The 26,514-nt window shown below is 35.6% G+C and overlaps 2 protein-coding genes across 2 annotated transcripts in view; one reads left to right on the forward strand and one right to left on the reverse strand.

The window, feature by feature from the left end:
- Setd3 (SET domain containing 3) overlaps nucleotides 1-26,514 on the reverse strand; it is a 130,637-nt gene that overhangs the window by 52,766 nt on the left and 51,357 nt on the right. The window lies entirely within an intron of this gene.
- Nucleotides 1-26,514, forward strand: part of LOC138704635 (probable basic-leucine zipper transcription factor J) — a 53,815-nt gene that overhangs the window by 972 nt on the left and 26,329 nt on the right. The window lies entirely within an intron of this gene.

The raw sequence follows: 26,514 nt of genomic DNA on the forward strand, positions 1-26,514 counted from the left end.
GCAGAAAGTACACGAGGACGTTATTTGCCGCGCAATTATTTGCTCAATTACGTGTGTTTGATTTATTATTATAGGAGCTACGACATGATAATGTTTAACGGTACGGCAAATAGATCCCTCGTCTGTTAGCTCGACAACGAAAGAACAAAAATGGCGAACGATACTACCTACCTAGACTTTATAGAGCCTTCACTTCCGAAGACGTAAACAAAGAGGAGGAGTCACGCCGGGAATAACAGCGTCGCGACTATAAAACCGACTGTTAATTTAGAAGTTGGCAACGTATTTTATGTCGATTATAACAATAATACATATCGATAGTAGCATTCATACCATTTAACCGATAAGGAGATTGGCCCCTATAATGCATATGTGCCAATTTTTGTTTTTCCGAAATCCAAATTCCTGAATGGCACATAAAAATGGTAAAATATATCATCATATACTTTTATTATAATATATTGAAAACTATGGAAGAATTGAATTCTGGTGATCCCTCACCTTATAAAGTGAAGTTATGTCCAAGTGTTGTACCTTATTATAATCCCAATGAATTTTGTTTCCTGACTCATTCCTTCTCTTCAAATATACGTAACCATCCAAAAGGAGCTTCTTCCCTCTACGTCCTGAGGTATAATGGTAGCGTGAACTGTCATATTTCTAGTAACTTCTTAATTTACAACATAATGATGTCATGTTATTGATAACTTACTTATTAAATGAGAAAATGGTTTTTGTGTGTTTCCTGGCAACAAATGGTCATTGTCAACAAATGTCTCTGTTGTGTATTTCCGAGAATTACAATCGGCGAAGTGAATATCAACTTAAATTCGGGGACTTGGCTTCGGAAAGTTGCCTTCGGGAACGTCGATTCTATAAATTGATATTCAGGAGAAAGTACTCTCGGAAAAGCGGCTATTCGGGGAAAATGGCTGGGAACGTTCGAAAATATTATGGTGCCTAGATCCGCAAAAAGGTTGGCGTCCTTGCAGAGAAAATTTGTTTGCGAATTACTATTTCATGTCTGCACGCAGTGAATTCTGTAGAATATCACAATAAAATGAGGAAACTATAAGGCAGAGATAAGTACCAATACATGTATTTTCTTGAATGAAGAAGATACTAACCTATATCCAAGAGGGCTACTCCTCTGTCACTATATCTTAGGAAACGAATATAAACATTTTGTTTGAAAACAACATGCTATCGTAATGTTGTTTTAGTGTACCGTGCAATTAAGTAATACAAGTCACAACCTGTAGAGTAACGGCTAGCGCGTCTGGCCGCGAAACCAGATGACCCAGGTTCGATTCCCAGTCGGGACAAGTTACCTGGTTGAGGATTTTCCGGGGTATACCCTCACCCCAATATGAGTAAATGCTGGGTAACTTTCGATGCTGGACCCCGGAGTCATTTCACCGGCATTATCATCTTCTTCCCATTCAGACGCTAAATAACCTAAGATGTTGATAAAGCGTCGTAACATAATTTACTAAAAATGATAATACAAATATTGTTCTGTATAGCCTAGTTATTCTCCAAAGAATTTACATATTTATATTGTAATATTTGGTAGCTAGATCAATATAGGTCACAATGAACTCGAAGCACATGTTTTAAAATCTTGTCAAATGTTTAGCAATATGAAAATCTTTGACAGGTTTTCTTCTAAAGTGTTGAATTGGAAGGAAAATATGATCGTGTACAAGCAGCTTTAAACGAAGGGTCCGCATTATGTTGACCACGGACTGTACGAGATTCTTTCAAGGTAGAAAGCGCCACAGAATGTAGAGGAGTGATATTGTAATTTCATGCTGAGTTTGAAAATAGTAATATACGTTACAAGAGCGGTATGTTGACGTTTTCATGTTCGAGGAAAAGATTGAAAAAGCGAAACGTAGTTGAGCTTTTTTAATTTCCGAGAACATGAAAACAAACATACCGCTCGTGTATCGTACATTATTTTGTGCGAAGATCGTTTATTACATACCTGAAAGACGAATTTCTAATTAGTTGCAATGAAATCTCCATCTTGGTTTCTGTTTAATGACGGCAACTTCGGAAAACCAAAATATCTTTCTTCGACATTGTTGCTATAAAATGTTTTCTGTGTTTACTATACTCCAGCAGGCCGTGATATACGTATGTCTTTTTTTCCCCACAGTCTATAAATGCGAACTTAAAACAAACGGTAAGGTTATGTAATGATTTAGTTTTCATTTTAATATTTTAACAATATTATTTATATAACATATTGCAGTAATAACATCGGCATCTGGAATATTGTTGATTTTTTCACGGCTTCCTTAATGTTACTTGTATCAGGAATGCAATAAGTTTCGTGGAGTAGTAGACTTTACTTAATTTTTGCAAATATTTAAAAACAATAATTAACATTGCAATTTAGGTGAAATTGCAGTGGTAAGTTCCCAATTTATAATTATTAATATGTTAAACGTCTCTAAAAATAATATGTTAAAAGCCTACAGCAGTAAAATGAATGTCGCGCTTAAGCGGTAAGAGGAGGGAAATTGTTATGTGTGTTACGTTGGGAATACTGAATGTGGTATTTCACACTTACCGCGTATTGGTTCTGTGCGGAAAACAAGCAAATACGCACGATCTCGCACAAAATAAAGTAAATGTTACAGTGTGCCTCTGACTGAGGTTTTGGCTGATATGTACCTCTATTATCAGGCAGTACATCTCACTTGACGATACGTGTCAGAGGAAGAACAACTGTTTGTATGCATCTGAAGTCTGATTAGAGTAATATGTAGCCTCTATGCTCGAGGTTGCGGGTTCGATCCCGGGCCAGGTCGATGGCATTTAAGTGTGTTTAAATGCGACAGCCTCATGTCAGTAGATTTACTGGCATGTAAAAGAACTCCTGCGGGACAAAATTCCGGCACACCAGCGACGCTGATATAACCTCTGCAGTTGAGAGAGTCGTTAAATAAACCATAATTATATATACCTATGCAGCGTGAATCGTAAGTAATGTTTCAGGGGGTTACTCTTTGAGTTATTTCAAACAAAAAAGTTTAATATAATTTTGCTCGTTTTTGCTTCCTTTTCGAGATAAAAAATGTTTTATAAAAACTTTTCATAGCGTGTTTTAAAATCTTGTCACTGGGAAAGTCACTGATTTAATTCCCAATACCCGTCTGCTCAGTCAATTTAAGAGAGTAGTGTATTATGACAATAAATGATTGAAAGAATAATTTTTAGTTTTGTCCTTTAAATGTTCGGATCAAATTTCTGCACATTTAAAGAACAAAAGTAAAATTCTTTCCATAATTTATTATCATAAAATACTGTTCTCTTAAACTGACTGGCCATATTGGGAATTAAATAAACGGCTTTCCCAAAACACGCTATGAAATGTCTCTTATAAAACTATTTTATCTCGAAAAGGGAGCAAAAAACGAGAAAAATTCCTGTTTGAAATATCTCAAAGAATAACCCCCTGAAATTAATGACATTACTTACGGTTGACTCTGCATATATTCCTTTCTCAGAGTTAATCTAATATGAATTTTTTTTTCGAAAGAAATAATAGAGACCTATTTATTTTGTCGGTGTTTTACAATACTAAACGCACGATATAACTACATGTAGTACAACAAATATTCGTATGTAGGCCTAAAGCCGCTCCTGTTGTAAGACAAGGGTAGCTTAGGCAATAGCGAGTGATTCATCTGTTTGAAATATTTTCCGAGGTTTTCCCCAACTGTAATGCGAATGTCAGATAATCCCAAACGAATTCTCGGACTCACCTCACCAATTTTCCACCGACACTGGACAGCCGTGCAGTTGATACAATGTCGTTAAATAACAACAGTACAAAATAAGTTGTCAATTCAATCATTTACAATCAATGAGGACTTATTTCTTCACACAACTACATCCTAGGAAGAACACGCTAACAAAGTGAAACTGTGTGGTTTCCATGGCGAAGACCTTCCGCCGTACCGAAGCGGTTTAGTTACACGAGATGTTCCACGACCGCAGAGACATTTCGGCCGGTGAAATTAACTAACAGTCAACCACAGAGCAACACGACGCGTTCCTGAATTAGGAAAAGGTGCAAGGATCCACGGAGAAAGCGCGTAGCTTGAATTTCAGCGCGAGAGGAAAAACGCATTATATGCACTTTCACTACACATCTTGTTTAAACACTACTTCGATTATTAAAATACTATCTTGTGTTGGAGCAGAGAGGAAGTACTGCGGTGATGCAACAGATTTCAAAACTTTACGGACATTCGCATCTTCAGAATGTTTGAAACTGAAGGAATTTTTACTTCTCATACTGTATACAGTTTTTCCTTCGAACTGTTTTCTTCATATCGCATATGTAATTAAGATCTTTCTATCCCAGACTCATGCAAAGAAATTATATATTAATTTTATGAAAAAAATAATGTTATTTGAATACCTTACGTCAAAATGTTCGTATGCCACAACAATTCAGCCATTTAATCCGTCAGTCAGTCCGTTAGCCTATAAGCCATTTAGCCCGTCAGTCCGTTAGCCTATCAGCTATTTAGCCCGTCAGTCCGTTAGCCTATCAGCTATTTAGTCTGTCAGTCAGTCCGTTAGCTTATCAGCCATTTAGCCCGTCAGTCAGTCCGTTAGCCTATCAGCTATTTAGCCCGTCAGTCCGTTAGCCTATCAGCTATTTAGCCCGTCAGTCAGTCCGTTAGCCTATCAGCTATTTAGTCTGTCAGTCAGTCCGTTAGCCTAACAGCCATTTAGCCCGTCAGTCCGTTAGCCTATCAGCTATTTAGCCCGTCAGACAGTCCGTTAGCCTATCAGCTATTTAGCCCGTCAGTCAGTCCGTTAGCCTATCAGCCATTTAGCCCGTCAGTCCGCTAGCCTATCAGCCATTTAGCCCGTCAGTCAGTCCGTTAGCCTATCAGCTACTTAGCCCGTCAGTCTGTTAGCCTATCAGCTATTTAGTTTGTCAGTCAGTCCGTTAGCCTATCAGCCATTTAGCCTGTACGTCAGTCCGTTAGCGTATCAGCTATTTAGTCTGTCAGTCAGTCCGTTAGCCTATCAGCCATTTAGCCCGTCAGTCCGTTAGCCTATCAGCCATTTAGCCTGTACGTCAGTCCGTTAGCCTATCAGCTATTTAGTCTGTCAGTCAGTCCGTTATCCTATCAGTCATTTAGCTCGTCAGTCAGTACGTTAGCGTATCAGCCATTTGGCCCGTCAGTCATTCCGTTAGCCTATAAGCTATTTAGTCTGTCAGTCAGTCTGTTAGCCTATCAGCTATTTAGCCCGTCAGTCCGTTAGCCTATCAGCTATTTAGCCTGTACGTCAGTCCGTTAGCCTATCAGCTATTTAGTCTGTCAGTCAGTCCGTTAGCCTATCAGCCATTTAGCCCGTCAGTCCGTTAGCCTATCTGCCATTTAGTCCGTTATCCTATCAGCCATTTAGCTCGTCAGTCAGTACGTTAGCCTATCAGCTATTTAGCCCGTCAGTCCGTTAGCCTATCAGTGATTTAGCCCGTCAGTCATTCCGTTAGCCTATCAGTCATTTAACTCGTCAGTCAGTCAATCTGTCAGCCTATTCAACAGTCAATTCAATCATTCAGTAAGCGAATCAGTAGCTGTCCAATCAATCATCAATCCAGCCAAATCCACAGACCCAGATAATCGTACACCTGACCATATGCATAACTCAGTGGCCACCACGTTACGATGGATGCGCTTGTAATGTAATAGCTGCAAGGTCACAAATTCCATGCCCATACTTCAGTGTTAAGTAACAGAGAGTGGTGAACAACAACACGCAGCCTCTCCCGTGCGTGACCGCGAACGTTTACCACAAAACTGAGCATAAAACACTCTTGGCCATTTGGAGCTTCGTCATCAAAGACACCGGGTTCGAGTCCCGTCTATACTCTGCGTCACTTTTTACAGCAAGACACGACATGGAGGACATGTCTCTTTCGAATGTTTATTTCTTAGTCCTCATACTATTGTCCAAACACAGAATAGTTTAGGAGAAAAGACTGAATATCCGAATTCCTCTAATGCATAATTATATTTTTGTAATATCACAAGAGCTAGTCTGCATTTTGTATAGTAAGAAAATAGGATCGTAAAAATATCTTGTCGCCCAGTCCGGTAGGAAGATTTATTAATGTCTATTTACTATTATTATTATTATTATTATTATTATTATTATTATTATTATTATTATTATTATTATTATTAGTATTATTATTATTATTATTATTATTATTACACTTTTACATATGAAGTCTTTTACTACTGAACAAGTTTATTCAGATTCTTAAAACCCTTAAGGATGAAGATGTTTGTTTCTACCGACAATGGTCAACATTTAGAATAGCAAATCCTTTATACTTTTACTGACACATTGCTGTAAACTGACCATTGTTTTTCAAAAAATAAAATAACTAGATTAAGTAATTTACTTAGGATCGGCGCCTGTTGATATACTCTACAACGACGGAGAATGGATTTTGCTTTATAACAACTTTTGGGGAGTCTAAATTGATTTTAAATTTCGTAGTAGTCTGGTAGAGTTCCCGGGTAGCTCAGTTGGTAGAGCGTTGGTAAGTTTAACCAAAGGTCCCGGGTTCGATGCCCGGCCCCGGAACAATTTTTCCCTCGAAATTATCCAAATTATTCAATAATTGAAGGGTTCAGAGCCATAGTGGGCCAAGCGCCATTTATTAAAAACGGAGAAAGCAAGGGTTAAAGTCAAGTGAATAGCATAGTTTGATGCAGATTGACATATCATTTAGTTTTAATGTGTATACTTTATATTACTTGCTATATGTTTCCATTGAATTATGGTGATAACTTCATTTTAACCCTTGTTTTCTACGGTTTTAGTAAATGGCGCTTGGCCCACTATGGTTCTGAATCCTTATATTATTATTGTCCGTTAAATATGTTGCATGTAAGTTATGAGCAAATTTGCAAAGTGATATTCCCAAATTTGTCCCCCCCCCCCACACACACATTAAATTCCTGGCTACGCCACTGGGACAAGATGAACTCCCACTCCCCTAATAAAAATCGAATCCGTTTCTTAGGATTTGCAGCCGAGAACGCTACGCGAAGAAATATGTCTAGTGGGGGGGGGGGACGTTATACGCAATACGGACAACTTGCACTCCAATATAATTATGTACCCAAGTAGTTGAAATATTTTAGGAACTAAGGTCAGCTGAGAACAACACTTGGACCGACAAAAAAAAAAGCCTGTAACCCGAACAAACAGTTTACTTTCTAACTTTCGTGGCTTACGCAATAATTATAATACAATTTATGACAACGTAACAGCATGCGAAACAATGCAGAGAATAATGACAGCAAAACAGGAAGCTGTACATTAATGTATGCCAGAAATGTGCTTCAGAACTATTAAAATCAACTCCTTTTACAAACGTTCAGACAAGTCCTCGCTGAAGACAACTGTCACGAATTTCCGCTTTGTTTTCTGAATGTACAGACTGTCTCAAAATTTCTTTCAGCGTTACAGCCCTTTGCGGGTCGCGGCTTCCCCGTCTAATTTGTTGCAGACATTTCTGTGTCCAGCGATTACTTTAACATTTTTGACGAGACATATTCGAGTACACAATACAAAAATGTGTTAACATTTTGACATGAAAGGTTTATTCTGAGGTCAATCAAGATACCATCGAAACAAAATTTTTAAGTGGTTTTCCCTCAATTTTCTATTTAAAGTGCCTCAAGGTTTTCCTCTCAACCTGTCTGTGGTCTTCCGTGGATTTCCTAAGGCGCTAAGACAAATGTCAGGATGAGCCCTAAAAGAAATGGGCACGGACTTAAATCATCTCCTCATATGTATATTGATATTTTGACAAATTTTCATCTAAATCTATGTTTTCCAAGTATGAAATAATGCAGCCAAAGTATTTAAATGTGCAGACCTGCTCGCTTCTTTCTGAATCAATAACTATTTTCGTTCTTGTGTTAAAGGTTCCATGGATTGTCATCGTTTTAGTTGTATTGATAGACATTTTTAGATTGTAATCTTTTGTAAGTAGCCATAGCTTATGTACTGCAGTCTGTAATTTAATTTCAGAGTTCGCTATTATAATTTGATCATTTGTGAACAAGTACTTCAATTCAATATACATTATTATAAAAATTTTCATTTTAAATATACACTCTGTCTCAGAAGTCATAGTGGGGTTTCAGACGATTATATTTTTGAATGAATACTTACTTACTTACAAATGGCTTTTAAGGAACCCGCAGATTCATTGCCGCCCTCACATAAGCCCGCTATCGGTCCCTATCCTGAGCAAGATTAATCCAGTCTCCATCATCATATCCCACCTCCCTCAAATCCATTTTAATATTATCCTCCCATCTACGTCTCGGCCTCCTCAAAGATCTTTTTCTCTCCGGCCTACCAACTAACACTCTATATACATTTCTGGATTCGCCCATACGTGCTACATGGAATAGAATGAATAGAGGTAGAAATGTAATATTTGTGCCAGATGAAAATAAAACTGTCAAAGTTTGTCGTCTCTAAGTTACAATCGAACGCAATAATTTTCATCATTACAATTAATTTTACAAGATGGATGTCCAAAGAAAAGTGCAGTGTGTTTTGTGCCTGGCAAAATTTGAATGTGATTCGTGTATGACGTGAATAATTTCGTCGCGTATTTAACGAAGAACCACCACACGACAATAGAATGCTCAACGAAGTCATGTGCTGATTCATTTGTCCATATTCTTACATTGTGTCAGTGGACATGCCCAGAAACGTGAAAAGTGGCCTCATCGCTGAACAGCACACAACCTAAAAACTGTTCGTCGTTGTCAATTTCATTAAGCTTATCCACAGCAAACTCACACTTTGTGATGTAACAATTGAAGTTTATAAGCAGTCAGATGAAGACGTTTCTTTTGAGCTCTATCAACTGTTGTTTTCAGTAGTCCTAATTGTCGGGCACATTAACGAACTGATTTCTTTGGACTCTGAACAAATGCTCTTTGGATAGCTTCTACAGTTTCATCATTTGAGGAGGATAGTATCGAAATTAAACTCCATTTTTTTTTTTTTTTTTTTTTTTTTTTGCGATTTCGAGATATTGTTTCTCATAGAATTTTGTGTGCTGAATGCGATTCTGGAACTGTTTAGGTTCAAAAACGGAAAGAACAGAGCGAAAATAGCACTTAATTGTGCTTTAGAATCAAAATGTAGACAACTCCACTGTGGTTTGGTTTCAAGTTAGGACAATTCTTTCAGTAGCCAATGAGAAGCCCGCATTCGTACCACCTTTTCCCATCATGCATCGCGAATCCAACATGGCTAATTGTTTATATAATCGGTTTGTGAATGAATAAGTACTACCGTACTTTAAGTAAATTTGCTTTGAATCCGAGTTAGAAGAGACTTAGATTCAAAAGTAGACAATTCCACTTTAAAAATGGCTTCGTTTGGTTTCAAAAACAGACAACTCCATGACTTAGTTTCAGAGATGGACAACTCCACGTTTTAAACTTAAATTTCGACCTGAATATTAATTTTAATCACATTTTGAGACTGAAAAAATATTTCTATGACCCATGAGAATGTTTTTAAAAAATGTACGCCTAACACTAGTACGTGACATTGGTCTCCAAGGATCTCGTTTTTCGCCTCTCCTGTGAAAAAGCAAAAGTGGAGTTGTCCAACTTTCATACCAAGCTCCTCATTTGTCGATGGTCTTCCAGTACACTTTCTCTCCAATAGACTTCTAGTCTCTTTTAACTGTCTATCCCAACGACGAATATTATTCTCGCGTGGTGATTCTTCGTTAAATACGTGACGAAATTCCCGTCGAACACGAGTCACAGATTCAAATTTATCCAGCCACAAAACACATTACACTTTTCTTTGGACATTCATCTTCTATAATTAATTGTAACAATGAAAATTATTGCATTTGTTCGAATGTTACCGTCTTTTGTTTCCTTCAGTGCCCAAACTTTACAGACGAAAAACTTTGAGAGTTTTATTTTCATCTGGCACCAATATTACATTTCTACCTCTATTCGTTCAACAAATATAATCCTCTGAAACTCCACCATGACTTCTGGAACACAGTGTAAACAGTACAACAATTCCATATGGTAAACTCGTTGGTGCTAGCTGTGTAACTATGTTTATATCAACTTACTCTAACAAACTGGCCGGCAGTCTAGCGTCCCACATAACCAAGCGCCCTCAATATGCTACACTCGTATTTTCATTTCGACACTAGACACGTGCCGACACGTTACTATGGTTACTGCGCACTACAACTATTATGTAAACAGACAAATGAGTTGTCTAGATTCGTTTCCTAACTACGACAGATTATGATCTGCCAAAATGTGGCAATCATAATATAATGATATGTATAAAATTAATATCTTCATTTCTCAAAGTTTCTGCCTACCAATCCCGCGGTCCGTATTCGTTTCCCATCAGAAAGTGAAGACTGTTCCCTTCCAGATAAAAACGGTTATGTCCCTTGTCTTGAAATTACCCTGTACAGTTTCAAACGGTGATCTTACACCATGCTAGTTATAGGTAACTAGGAAATTTCGCTGCTTGGGAGTGTTTCAAGCTGATTAAGGGGGCAACGGGAGAAATTTTGATCATTTCATAAAAATAGCACTTTGTGGAAGGAGGGGGGGGGATGAAAAGTGAATCAGCATCTCTTATTTATATGGTGAATAAGTTTCAGTATTGTGCGGCGCTTGAAAGCATAAAAATTACGTCAAAATTCCAAGCAAAGTTTACAAGATATTTTCTTACACTTTTTTTCAGCACATTTCATCATGTTCAAAGTGTAAAGTCTCTTACAATTTTGATGCTATGAACATGATATTTTTTCTTCATGTTCTATATACGCAATAGCGTGTTTTTGATAAACTAAATAATTTCGAAATTAAAAAAATAAAACATATTTAGTGGGCAAATCTCCACCACCACCATCTCACCTCGTCGCGGGTGTAGCGTAGACCAGCCTCTTTTGGCGCACCCTGGGCAACGACTTTATCGGTAAATTGGTCTACACAACTGGCTTGGTAAGGGTGAATGATGAACGGCAAGTATCCGCCATTTGTAAAAAAAAATGTAGCTTACTACTGGCCACAACAAATTCTAAATGTTTACATTTTCAAGGTACCATGAAGTACAACATCAAATATCAGATGAAAAAAAAAAATGTAAAACTGTGCCAACAACTGGAAAATCTGTACACATAATCGGAAGAATCATAAGAGAAACTAAATTCTTAAATGTTTTTTCCCGTGAAAGTTTAATTCTTACGCATTCTGGATCGTAACCACGCATTATAAAATACTTAATTTAGGTTATGCGAATATAACATTCTTTTCAATAAATGAGCTTAAAATACCATTCGTAGTGTGCTTTACCCTAAAAGATATTAATATCTAAATTTAATTAAGTCTGAAAATATAATACATACTTCGAATACATACGTTGCATAACAGCTTCAGTAACAATAGCTCCAGCACGCTATTCATTTCACAAAGAGACTCGTCCATTCTCTCTCATGACTGGTTGGGTGAAGATGGTTTTCATGTACACACAATTCTTCTGGCATGGCATGACATCGATTAAAATTGTTTAATTTTGCTAAATGGAATCCTAAGAATCTATTGCTCCTAATAAATGCAGTTTAAAATTCTGCACTTTCAACCGACTTTCACAATATTCTTTCCAGTTTATATATAGAATGTTTCAGAATAACTATGCTTAATTTTCGGATGTGATAGAGAGCACATAATGAAGCATTTTTCCCCAATAAAAAAGTTCCGGAAATGCTTCCGTATCGACATATACCGGTAACGATATGAAATAAATGAGGATTTGAAAGAATCTCAACGTGTAAAGTAGTGTTGAATATATTGCTTAAATTCGTCGTACCTCATTAGTACATAATCATAAACTGCTCCATATGCCATATGCATGTCTGATAATTCAACATTCGTAAACTGTTGCATTTTCAATTATTGAAATTTTATAAACATCTGAAGTGACATACAACGAAAATAAATCAACTTCAATTATTGTTTCCATGTAAACTTGAATAGCTGAAACATAATTTTATTAGAAACAGCCATAGTCGATAATACAATCGATGAAGAATTTTGACTTTTAAGCATTCCCGTAGCCCCATTAACAATGCCATAAGCTGTTCCATATGCCATATGCATGTCTGTTAATTCGGCATTTGAAAATGTATACATTTTAATTACTGGAAATTTATAAACGCATATGAAATGACTTACAACGAAAACAAATCAACTTCAATTATTGTTTCCATGACAACGGGAATAGTTGAAACACTATTTTATTAAGTACCGCATACACGCAAATCGGAAACTTACCTGTACAGAGTTACCTCCGGGAGGTAGCCTATGTCTGAATTGGATGATTGTCCATACGCGCTCAGACTAAAATTATAGTTCACAAAGAAGTCATTGAGATCAATAATTTCTTGGAGACAAATGCGATCAGTCGAGAAATACTATTTCTTAATGCTTCTACGTTCATAGAAATGCATGAGAATAGTTTCTTAAATCTGTACCTTCATAGCTTGCCGCCATTTCCCTACAGAGACTAGCTTAAAACGAAATAATGACGAAATTTCGCAGTATATTTTCTTTTTATGTTTCATTTTTCTCTCGTTTAATTTGGAGAGCGCTACGGTCAGACAAATTCAAGTAGCCACTGAAATCTAGAGACTTACCTTAAGGCCAAAAGTTCTAATACTTTTCGCCTATACACGAGGAGATTTGCCTAAGGATTTAGGTTTATACAGTAAAGCCTGGTTCAGACGGTGCAAGTTTCTGTGATGGATTCCAAGGCGGCTGCGCTGATGGCTGCCCTGCGTGGTCACTTGCTGGCTCCCGTGTTGGCTACGGTGACGGTAGTTGTTCACACGGAGCTCGCTCTTTCCACAGTTCAAATTGGAAAATCATCTGCTGTTTCATCTGTTGCCAACACTCATGGTCAAAAAGAAACTAAACCGTGAGTGGAAAACAGCTGAAGTCCTACATTAACAGTAGTAAATGTCGTAACAAAGTAATTAAGCCATAAGTGCAAAACAGCTAAAGTCCGATATTTAATTGTTGTTTCTTAGAAACTAAAGAATATAGAAAAAAAACAGGTTTAGTTGGAAAACAACGAACATGGCGACATGGTTTCAGTGGTGATATTATATGATCATCTTTGGTTCCAGCCTGCAAACCATCACGAAAAATAGCAAGGAACCTACCCTCGAAATCCAGCAAGCTAGCCATCAAAGGAGCCACCAGAGCGCAGGCTAGCCATCCGCGCAGCCACCTTGGAATCCATCACAGAAACACGCACCGTCTGAACCGGGCTTAAGTATAAAGTCTCTGCGTGTATGGGACTCTTACGAGACAGCTATGGCGATAATAAAGTCAATAATTATGAGTTTTGATTTTTACCGTATTATCTCTAAACGGAAGAATTTCAGAAAATTACTTTATTAAGAAAAAATGTTTAATTACATGCCCCCTATCACATCTGAAAATTAGGAATAATTCTGAAACACGCGTATTATTTATTTTTTTTTTAACCTGGTAGAGATAAGGCCATCAGGCCTTCTCTTCCCCTCTACCAGGGGATTACAACTACAAAACAGCAGAACACAGTTTTGCTCAATTTCAAACGTAGAAGACATTAACATAAAGATGTAACGAACAAACACAAAATTTCAGGCAATGAATAAACACTGTATTCAAGGTCGCATTCCAGCAATGACACGCACACCCCTACTTAAGGTATTCCAAGAACTATTAGGACATCCACTTTCAACCTACAACAAATCAAACCGATATTACCAGAGGGCTTGTCCTCCGTGCTCTAACGGTTAACCCAGGTTCTTGGGTTCAAACCTGGCAGACTGTTAAACATGTTTGTGACTTTTGTTCTAGTTAATTTGTCAATCGCTTGTTAACGCAAATATTTATGTGCTTCCTTTATAAAAGATCGATTTCTGTAATCAACTGCAGCAAAGATTGAAAAATGTTGTAGGCCTATACTTGTTTTTTTTTTTAAGATGGGACATGACAGTTAAGCGGCCGAGCTTGGAACTACAGTGCCATGTTGCCAATATGGACTACCACGCTGCCAGTTGATGGAAGTTAGCAATTGTCGTTAAGATGGCTGATGTTAAAATATTCATTGACAATTGACGCGAAGGCAAGAAAACAATACAAAAATCGACAGAGAATCAAAGACGAAACGTACCAATGCTAACATTGTGTGCACAATAAATGTTGCCAAGACAGCTATTAAGCACTCGCCACGTGCGAACTGTAAGTTTGGCAACTCAACCGTTGTTACCATAACAACGGGCCTACCACACTATGTGACATTCAGTTGTTTTTCCGATCGCAACGCTCCTATCATGTCCCATCTTTAAAAAAAAAAACAAGTATAGATAGCATACGGGTACAACATTCGTAAATTAAATCTTTGCTGGAGTACATCATGCACAAACCGTTAAAAGGAAAACCGACGTATTATGCCATACGTTGAGCTTGGGTAAACAACTAATCGGAAAACTCCATACAATATATAACAGTAAAAACCAGTATTACGATATCATTTGAACCTCTGAAATTACTAGCTACGTTATAGTGAAATTGCGTTACATCAAAATACTTTTTTTTTCTAAAGAAAAAGACATGCTTGTTCATTTAATTCTAATTACGTCGTAAATTCCGCATATTTTGCACGTAGGTCTGAGAAATATCCTTAGGCTAAACAAAATAAAATGCTGAACTTGTATTGCACTTGAACTGAAAAAGTTTAAAGAAGAGCATAGGCAAAGTACAAAACTCAATTTTTATGAAGCACTTCGTAGGACAAGAGATGTTATGTCTTTCACTGGAAACCCAGCATTCTCCAATCTTTTCTATTTTCCGACTTCATCTTAGTTTCCGCATATGATTCATATCTCTTAATATCGTCTATCATATGATATCTTCTTCTGTCACGAACTCTTCTCCCGTTCACCATTCCTTCCAGTGCATTCTTCAGTAGGCACTTTCTTCTCAGCCAGTGACCCAACCAATTCCTTTTTCCCTTCCAGATCAGTTTCAGCATCATTTTTTCTTCGCCCATTCTTTCCAACACAGCTTCATTTCTTATTCTGTCTGTCCATTTCACACGATCCATTCTTCTACAAATCCACATTTCAAATGCTTCTAGTCGTTTCTCTTCACTTCGTCATAATGTCCATGTTTCTGTCCCATACAATGCCACACTCCATACAGAGCACTTCACTACTGTAGTCTCTTCCTTCGTTCCCTTTTAAAGGTCCACAGAGGATTCTTTTTCCATTAAAAACTTCCTTTGCCATTGCTATTCTCCTTTTGACTTCCTGGCAGCAGCTCATGTTACTGCTTATAGTACATCCCAAGTATAGGCCTATATATTGTAAAATAATTCTTCAGCAAGTAGGGATATACAGTATTTTATATTATATTGCACTATATGGCGTTGTTGTACAGATAAGTCTCCGATAAATATTTGCGTGTATGCGGTACTTAATAAAATAATGTTTCAACTATTCCCGTTGCCATGGAAACAATAATTGAAGTTGATTTGTTTTCGTTGTCAGATATGTTTACAAAATTTCCAATAATTAAAAATGCATCAGTTTACGAATTATATCGGGTAAATGCAGGGAATAGAAAATAATTTTGCAATACTGAATATTTCGTTATACTGGCATTCGTTAGAACATTTCATTGTGTGTATGTACATACAGAGTGAAGCGTAAGTAATGTCATTAATTTTAAGGGGCTATTCTTTGAGATATTTTAAACAAAAAAGTTCAATACAATTTTGCTCGTTGTTGCTTCCTTTCCGAGATAAAAATTGTTGTATCTGAAACTTTTCATAGCGTGTTTAGGGAAAGTCATTGATTTAATTCCCAATATACTCAGTCAGTTTAAGAGAGCAGTGTATTATGATAATAAATGGTTGAAAGAATTTTAGTTTTGTCCTTTAAATGTGCAGAAAATTGATCCTAACAAATATAACACTGGAAAATTCCTTTACAAAAAGAAAAGTTACATTTGTTCGAATAAAATTTCTGCACATGTAAAGGATAAAACTAGAATTATTTCAATCATTTATCAACAGTAATCTCACTAGAGGTTTTGATTTATCTAGAGAAAATAAAAACTCGAGTGGGATTTAATTCACTATTACACGATTAGAAGAAAGTATATAAAGATTAGAAGTAACGAAGTACTGCAATACAATAAAATACTGACTTACGAAAATACAAAACTGTCTTCAAATTTGTACCATCTCAACATTACAAATATTACGCTAGTAGATGGCAGTAGTGTGTTATTATTAGCTATTTTCTTGGTATCAGTTTTTTTTAACCTTTTTCCTCCTGGCCACAGAAATATCAGTTGTGCCAACTATGGAATCTTCATTGAAGGTTACTGATCAAGAAGGCTTTGTTGATTCAGTTTCATTTTTATTAAAACAGTTTCATTCCACTTCAATTATCCCGATCCCAGTAATCAACGTCACTTGGCAGATGATTTTCAATAAATCTTAGTATTAAACAATCTCTGATACGTGATTATTCATAATATCATATAGCAGAAGCTATAACAAACATAATCTAAATAATATAAACGAGTGTTAGAAAATGTTTAATTAGGGATGATGAAATAAACAAGAAACGTTTTAATTAACGATGATGAAATAAAACATAAACATGAATAATTTTAAAAGAAACAATTATTGAAAGTACAATTTTCAAATTTGAATGTTTCAGTGGTTAGTGGTTTAGTTGATGTTATATTGGACGTGTCCGTAAAAGAAGTGAACTCGTTGATGTACATGGTGTATCCCTCAACGTATTCAGGATTTCCGAATGGTGCTCTTCATTTATTTGTAAATAGGGTTTCAGGGAAGATGCATAGCTAGTGATCTTTATTAATTCTTGTTCTTGAATGCCAATGCGAGTCATATTTGAAAGTGCTATGCATCGACTGGAGCGGTTTGTAATTTTCTGTTTTTTTGACGTCCAGACCAGTGCAGTTTGAAATGTTGGCGAACAAAGAAACAAATGCTAGGATAGTGATAAAAATGAACAAATGCTAGGGACGCGATAAAATTAAACAAATGCTAGGGACGCGATAAAATTGTGCGACAAGCAGCCATGATTGGTTGAAAAACGTCCTTTCGTACTGTTTTATTGGTCAAAAGTAGTGTGACATAGTAAACGTGTAATAGTCATCATAATACAGTGCGGATAAAACTAAAATTATCTATCTCAATTTGGAACACTGTGCAGCGGACAAGCAGTCTTAGTCAATCGACTATTCATTTCTGACATGATAAGATTACCCTTCCTTCTTAATTTGGAAAATTGCGCTGCTCAGTTACTTCTTTCCTTTTCTCGGCGACTCCATTCACTTTTCTCATCATTAATTCTGCAGTTCTATAACCTCATTTAGTTATGACTACAGAATTTTTACAGACACAAATGGCATAATTTTCTGTAGAGTTTCTCCACTATTATTATCAACAATAATCTCACTAGAGGTTTTGATTTATCTAGAGAAAATCAAAACTCGAGTGGGATTTAATTGACTATTACACGATTAGAAGAAAGTATATAAAGATTATAAGTAACAAAGTACTCCAATACAATAAAATATTAATTGACTTACGAAAATACAACTGCCTTCAAATGTATTATTGTACCATCTCAACATTACGCTAGATGGCAGTAGTGTTTTATGATTATGTTTTCTTGTTACCGGTATCAGTTGTGCCAACTATGGAATCATCATTGAACTCTGTGGACTGTTACTAGTCAAGAAGGCTTTGTTGATTCAGTTTCATTTTTATTAAAACATTTGCATTTCACTTCAATCATCCGGATCCCAGTAATCAACGTCATTTGACAGATGATTTTCAATAAATCTTAGTATTAAACAATCTCTGATACGTGACTATCCATAATATCATATAGCAGAAGCTATAACAAACATAACCTAAATAATATAAACAAGTGTTAGAAAAGTTTTAATTAGGGATGATGAAATAAACAAACGTTTTAATTAACGATGATGAAATAAAAAATAAACATGAATAATTTTAAAAGAAACAATTATTGAAAGTACAATTTTCAGATTTGAATGTTTTAGTGGTAGGTGGTTCAGTTGATGTTATATTGGACGTGTGCGTAAAAGAAGTGAACTCGTTGATGTACATGGTGTATCCCTCAACTTATTCAGAATTTCCGAATGGTGCTCTTCATATATGACCAGCGATCTTTATTAATTCTTGTTCTTGAATGCCAATGCGAGTCATATTTGAAAGTGCTGTGCATCGACTGGAGTGGTTTGTAAGTTTCTTTTTTTTTGACGTCCAGACCAGTGCAGTTTGAAATGTTGGCAAACAAAGAAACAAATGCTAGCGTAGTGATACAAATAAACAAATGCTAGGGACGCGATAAAATTAAACAAATGCTAAGGACGCGATAAATTAAACAAATGCTAGGGACGCGATAAAATTGTGCGATAAGCAGCCATGATTGGTTGAAAGACGTCCTTTCGTACCGTTTTATTGGTCGAAAGTAGTGTGACGTAGTAAAAGTGTAATAGTCATCATAAATAAGCAGCTATGAGCTTAAATTTGAACAATTTTCGCTTCACACATCTCACTCGGCGAAATGAAGACGAACGCCTGGTGACAGTCCGATGTACAATGAGAAAGAAAGTGCAGGCCCTCGGGGCAGAGACGTCACAATAGGGGGGATTCGCTTTCTCCATTCCCACCAGCGACGAACACACGCCCATCGCCGCCGGTTATCACTTCACTGCGGTGTATCACGTTGCGATCAGATTGAGACCCTCCAATCAGCCTGGGAGAAAGCAATCTGTTGTACTACTTGCCGCATTTTGTCATAAATCTGCCGCTCAGTCACAGCGATCTCTTGATATTCAACGAGTGACTTCGGTACATCAATATGATTTGAAATTGCATTCCACCTTCTCATTACATACTATGTAGAGAAAGTAATGCTGATTTCTGTACGTTTCTCCTGAACTCATATCTCACGTGAAGTGTTCTTGCCGAATACATTTTGTATTTTATTTCGAATAAATTTCATTTTATTCAGCTTCCTCCAAGTGAAGGCTGCCTAGAAGACAAAGCTTACCATAAAATTGTTGTTATAATGGAAAAAAAATAAAATAAAACAATGGAGAAGAAAAAGAATAAGAAATAGCACAATTATAAATAATTGGAGAAGACTAAACAAAACATCATTAATTCCAGAAGAAACATAAAATTTCCTAGTATCTATTAGCTATTGGATGATCACAGTCGTCTATTTAGCACTGGTTGCAAGACCCAACTTAAGTGAGCAGATCGCCATAGCAAAGAGCTCAGTCTATATAACTGTAGAGATGGTTTCTTAGGATTTTTATAGATCCCTTCACTGCAGACATAGATACTTCAGTGACAAGAGTTTGTCCTAGACCAAACTGCTTACAAAAATGCGCGAATCTTTTTGTGATGGTTCCTCTAGCCCCAATCAGTAATCCAATAACTTGGATCGACGTTAGATGATATTTTTCCTTATAATATGGTATAGTGGGGTCGTATACATATGTCGCATTTTTCCTGATGTACCTCAGCAGGTTAATTTTCGCACGTTTCCATCCTTACAGTTGGATCAATTATGAATCCGCTTGTTGATCTTGTCGGGATAGCGATGATGTCAATGCGCCTTGTAGATCCATTTGCGGACAAACCATGGACCTCCTCCTCTACTTGGTAGTTTTTTCCTCGCAGGGCCGATGCTAGGAGGGATCGAATCTTGTGGTGACGACTATTTCTCAGTAGTTCTCCATGAGGACAGGGTCCCAGAATGTGAGCAAGTGTTTCTTTCTCACTCCGACAATCTGAACTCAGGCGTTCAACAGAAATCCCATAATTTTTTATGTTGTACGAACATTGATTAGGGTTGCCAGGTGTCCCGTATTTGTGGCCTGAAAATATTGCCCTTAGTGCTGTCGATCGATCAAAATATTTAATCGATTAACTATTCGATTAATCGAGTTTTGATCGAGTTGAAAAAAATGTTTTAATATACTGTAATACACAATTATTAATTTTAACTTGTGTTCGGTGATAAGCATAAGTATTAAATGTTGTATTTCTTGTATTGTTATATTACAAAACAACTATTTTAATTACTTACTAACATTTATTATGAGGCTTATGATTTATTTCTCCGGGAGTTTTTGAGACGAACATAAATAAGAAAAAATATGAAGACTCACCTAGTTAATATTGCTTCATCCATAACTTTAAACATGTGAGTGCATTCACATGCTTCGAATTAAGTGCCGCTCTACGTTTAGTAACAATGTTTCCTGTGTCACTAAACACGAAAAAACCTTTTTTCTGTCAAGCGCTTCTCCACGATCGTTCAATTTAATTCCAAACGTTTCACCGGGTTTACCTCTGAAATTCTCATATGACATAATGGTGTTTACACTTTTCACAGACCACAGAAAACTGATTTTTTTCTTTATCATCCGAATTACCAGATTTTAGAAAAAGAAGAAGATAGTTACGCTCTCACTTGCACACAGTGCAGACATGACTATTTTATAAGGAATGAGAGGGACGAATCCCAGAAAAGTATGTATTTCATATGCTAGGAAGATGAGCTGACAAAAAGGTGGAAGTTTTCTTGGAAAACCATAAAATTTAATAAGGGTTTCGCATTATGTTTCAACTTTCAATAGTAGACTAAATCACTGTCCTCATATCTCCATCTATTTCTGAAGTGTTTGTACAAAGATTTTTTCTACGATACCTGGTTTACAATTAGAAAATTATAACAGTATTATTATGCTTTTAAGTATGCAATTTCCGAGAGAGAAATATTATCGGAAATTTTAGTATGAGTTTGTATTAACAAAATAATAATTAATATCAACTACAACCGATTATTTTAATTGACTGGATTATTCAATTAAATATTTTTGATCGATTAATCTTACAACAGAAACTGATCGATTAATCGATTAAATCCCACAACACTAATTGAATGGATTATTTATGAAAGGGCCTAAGTCATTATTTTGTGAAAATGAGTTTGTAATGTAATAACTGCTCTTTGGGTGTAGATACATCGATTTAGATATGAAGAGGACTAAGTTTCACACTCTAAATGCTTTGTAGAATTTATGATACAATTTTTATTTCAGCCTCAATTCCAAAATTTCGGCTTATAAGCAGTTTTTCTTTAATTGCTAACAATTTAGCATTAAAGACTTAGGCCCTTTCATAAATAACCCATTCATTGTCCTGTATGAAATCCACACGAGTCATAAAAAATCCCGTATTTACAACCAAAGATTTATTTTATTTTATTCTTTTCCCTTATTTTTCGTAAGAATGTCTTTTAGAATTACGATAAGAAACAGTCACTTTTTTATTAACGTCAATGTCTTCAGAAACATGATAACGAAGCTGAGCATAGTTATCATAGAAAGAAACGTGGGTTCAGATCTGCATAGGTCAAATTGAGATCACACTTTTCACTCTCTTCCATATTTCAGGGCACTTCGAACCTTCCACAGAGTACACGAAGTGGAGATTACGAAGCGCGACAATTCAGAAAAAAAAGGCGCTAATAAAAGAGAAAGGTTATTTCGTGGATATTCCACGCCAACTCTGTCGAAAAAAAAATATATGTCGCATGTGAAAAGATCGCGTGCCAGTTCACAGGAAACGTTTCGGGGCTAAGAGATTCCCGAAAACAATTATTTACACCTATTTTCAACTTCACACTTTCAAAACCGAGGTACAAAAACAAAGTAGTTCGTGGGAGGGATGCTTATGAATTTCACTTAATTACTGATATTGTACAGCGTGAATGGCAACAGCGATTACATATTGACGTCCGTTTTTAACTACAGATGCTCTACAGCTGCGATAATACGACAATGGAGTAGTGGTAGAATGATGATAGGAACAAGTCAAGTATAAACTTGTCTCAAAACATCCTGAAATACAAATTTCACAAGATCTGTCCGGAATCGAAACTTGGTGTTGTAGTTATTGAGGAAGATAAGGAATGGAACAAAGGAAAGTGGAGAAGAAGCAGAAAAAAGGATAAATACCGCGAGTAATAAGCGAAGAATGGTAGCAGCGTAATAACACGAGAAGAAGGAGAGAAAAGAAAATTGAAGTAGGAATTACCCGAATAAAATTAAACATAAGACTAGAGTAGAAAAATACGAAACAAATGAAGGGACGGACAAGAAGAATAAAGGATAAAATCAGAGGAAGATTTTGGAAAGATACGAGAAGCTGAAAAGATGAGAGAGCTCAAATGATAAAATGAGGGCGACAAAAGCAGTGATAAAAGCAATATATCGCACCTCAGTACATTAGATATGGCCCTAAATGAAAATGGTAAGTTTAGAGAAAATGATTTCTAAGTTTCAAATTATTTTACAATGTCAACTCTTTTTTTCCCTTGCTACTGTAACAGTTTACAAATTCATTATTATTATTATTATTATTATTATTATTATTATTATATTATTACATCAATAACTTTTATTTTACATACATCAATAATTATAGTATTTTGTTATCTGCTGTAATACTGCAATGCACTTTGGGGTACGAAGATAAAAAATTTATAGTCCGGATAAGCTCACTTAATAGTCTTTAGGGTGAAACCTAACCATTTTCCCCTATTATTACATACATTACAAGGTATTCGGTATAACTAAGTTTGTGAAATTTGAACGTAATTAATAATTAGTAATAGATAAGATGTGATAAATAAGTAAGCCATTGCTATTATTAATACTATAATAATAATAATAATAATAATAATAATAATAATAATAATAATATTATTATTATTATTATTATTACTATTACGGCCTCTGGCTGTTGTACAGCACACCAAAATATTACTAAATAAATATTATTATTATTATTATTATTATTATTATTATTATTATTATTATTATTATTATTATATTATTACATCAATAACTTTTATTTTACATACATCAATAATTATAGTATTTTGTTATTTGCTGTAATACTGCAATGCACTTTGGGGTACGAAGATAAAAAATTTATAGTCCGGATAAGCTCACTTAATAGTCTTAAGGGTGAAACCTAACCATTTTCCCCTATTATTACATACATTACAAGGTATTCGGTATAACTAAGTTTGTGAAATTTGAACGTAATTAATAATTAGTAATAGATAAGATGTGATAAATAAGTAAGCCATTGCTATTATTAATACTATAATAATAGTATTATTATTATTATTATTATTATTATTATTATTACGGCCTCTGGCTGTTGTACAGCACACCAAAATATTACTAAATAAATATTATTATTATTATTATTATTATTATTATTATTATTATTATTATTACTATTAATATTTTGGCCTCTGGCCCTACATCACACTAAAATATTAGTAAATAAATAAATAAATAAATAAATAAATAAATAAATAAATAAATAAATAATAATTATTATTATTATTATTATTATTATTATTATTATTATTATTACTATTTTGGCCTCTTGCTGTTGTACAGTAGTGGCAAAAAACCGGACCGACCCTTGTAGCTGATACAAAAGAATCCTGTGCTGTGTATTGTGTCAAACTGTGGTAATTTCAATATGGATAGTGAAGCCAGAGCTATGTACTGCTATTTAATGTAAAAATACGAATAGAGGTAGAAATGTAATATTGATGCCAGATGAAAATAAAACTCTCAAAGTTTTTTCGTCTGTAAGTTTGAGGCACTGAAGGAAACAAAAGACGGTAATAATCGAACAAATGCAATAAATGTCATTGTTACAATTAATTATATACAAAATGGATGTGTTTTGGGACTATCAAAATTTGAATCTGTGACTCTGAAATCAGCTACAAGGATCAGTCCGGTTTTTTTGCCACTACTGTACATCACGCTAAAATATTAGTAAATAAATAAATAAATAAATAATAATAATAATAATATTATTATTATTATTATTATTATTACTGTATTATTATTTCGGTACACGACATTGTGACTTTACCCTCTTTGGTGACATTTCATTTGTTGGTAACAATGAAGAGACGGTCAAATTACCTTTTAGGAACTACTCTTACGTGATCTTCACTATACATATTTTGAGGGTAAGTTAGCATAAAAGATTGAACCACTGCATTAGACTACTGGGCATTGCAAATGTTGGAAAGAGAAAGGGAATAGAATGGTGTACAAAGTGTAAGAGAAGCAGCAATGGAAAAGACGAAAGGATAAAATAAGAATAAAACATTTAACATAAGAGGGAGAATAAAGTGAAGTATTTAACATAAAAGGAAGAATAAAACAGAGTATCCGAAAACGATTCCTGATACGTCAGTTTGCATACATCTCAGTGAAGAGTGTGTACATTTTGCCTGGAACCTTTGCTCTCAAAAATACGACACGCTTCAGATAACGCTAATATGTCTGGAAGTGAACCTGTGCTTGCAGGCTTAGTTAAGCAGCAGAATTCTGGGAGCACATCACGAAGAAGCTGTGAGCATTCCCTTAAGATGCTGAAACCAGCCCAGTTTCCGGTTTCTAATAACAAAACAAGGCAGGAAAAAAAACAAAATCGTCATCTCGGTCATTAGCTGGCTCGGGGGGAGAAGAAAAGCCGCTGCTGCAAGCTCCAATATCCAACTTTCTCTGTCCGTCCCCCGTTATATCGGCACCACGTTCTACTTCGAAACCGAAAGGAACACAGCGTGCGCCTCGTGACAGAACTTTACTGTTTCAGTCTCGTTATTTTCTCAGTCACACGCCATCAGCTTATCAAGGTCAATATGGCCGTCTAAATATATATATATATATACAGGGTGTTAACTAATATATGGGAAACATCAGGGAATCGACAGAGGACCTAAATCAAGCAAAAACATTCATGTAAATATATAATCAATGTCGATTGCTTTTTTTAAATATTATAGATACTTTTAGTTCGTATTATTATTATCATTATTATTATTATTATTATTATTATTATTATTATTATTATTATACATTTGTTTACTAAGTCCATGGATAATATTCTATGGGTCTTCTTGACTTTTGACAAAGTTTGTTAATCTTTTGAACTAAACAAGATTTACAGAGTGAACCATTAATTTCAGGGTTATTCTTTGAGATGTTTCAAACAAAAAATTTAATACAATTTTGCTCGATGTTTCCATTTCGAGATAAAAATTATTTTATATGAAACATTTCATAGCGTGTTTTGGGAAGCCCATTGATTTAATTCCCAAAATGCTCAGTCAGTTAGAGAGAACAGGATATTATGATAATAAACGATTCAAAGAATTTTAGTTTTGTGTTTTAAGTGTGCATTTTAAAACTCCTTTTCAGAACAAAAAGTTACATTTGTTCGAATCAAATTTCTGCACATTTAAAGGACACAACGAAAATTTTTTTCAATCATTTATTATCATAATACACTGCTCTCTTAATTGGCTGAATACGTATCATACGTCATGTATCTCTTGATCGCTTAATATGTGGCAACATCGCGTCTTCTATCAAACTAGGAAACAATGAAAAAGTTGTCATTTATAAGGGTTCCTGTTGTTTAATCAGCTGTCCGAAGACAGGTCTGGACCTCATAAGTGACATCAACAAGGCATCACTCATAAGGTAACTAGGCCAGGAGATAATGGGGTTGGGTGGCTAGTTCCTCCATTGAATACATCGCCGACATATTATACTAAGTAGACTTCAGATGCATACAAACAATTATTGTTCTTTCTCTGACACATATCATCAAGTGAGATGTACTGCTGATAATAGATGTACCAGTGGCGGCTCCTGCGTATTTCTTAAGAGGAGGAAAGAACTTAACAGCACGAAATGATACCTTCTTGAATGAAACATGCTACAAATTAGCCTACATGCATACATGTAAGACCGGGTAGTGTTGGGGTTGGCATTCCATTCTGTATAGCAATAATCTGTTCTTGTAAACTGAGTTTCAGAAATTTTACAAAATATATTATGTTTTCACTTCCATTCATTGTTGAATAATTGCACAAATTAACAATTACAAGGAAATTCACAACCTCGCAGCACACTACAGCATCACACGTGTTGGAAGAGACTACAGCTACTATCACGTAATCGGAACCGTTTTACGGAAATGGGAATGGGAAATAATCTGAGGAACGCGAGAACACTGCACTCACCCAGGTGGTCTGTGTTGCCACATGTACATTTTACAAGTAAAGTATCACATGCTTTTGAAAAATGTCAGGTCTTGTGGCTGTTGCCCTGTCTAGTAGACAATGAATGGAAGTGAATTTCAGGGGCCAAAAGACATGCGATACTAACGCAGAAC

This window comes from Periplaneta americana, chromosome 8 (assembly GCF_040183065.1).
Source record: "Periplaneta americana isolate PAMFEO1 chromosome 8, P.americana_PAMFEO1_priV1, whole genome shotgun sequence".
Lineage (NCBI taxonomy): Eukaryota > Metazoa > Arthropoda > Insecta > Blattodea > Blattidae > Periplaneta > Periplaneta americana.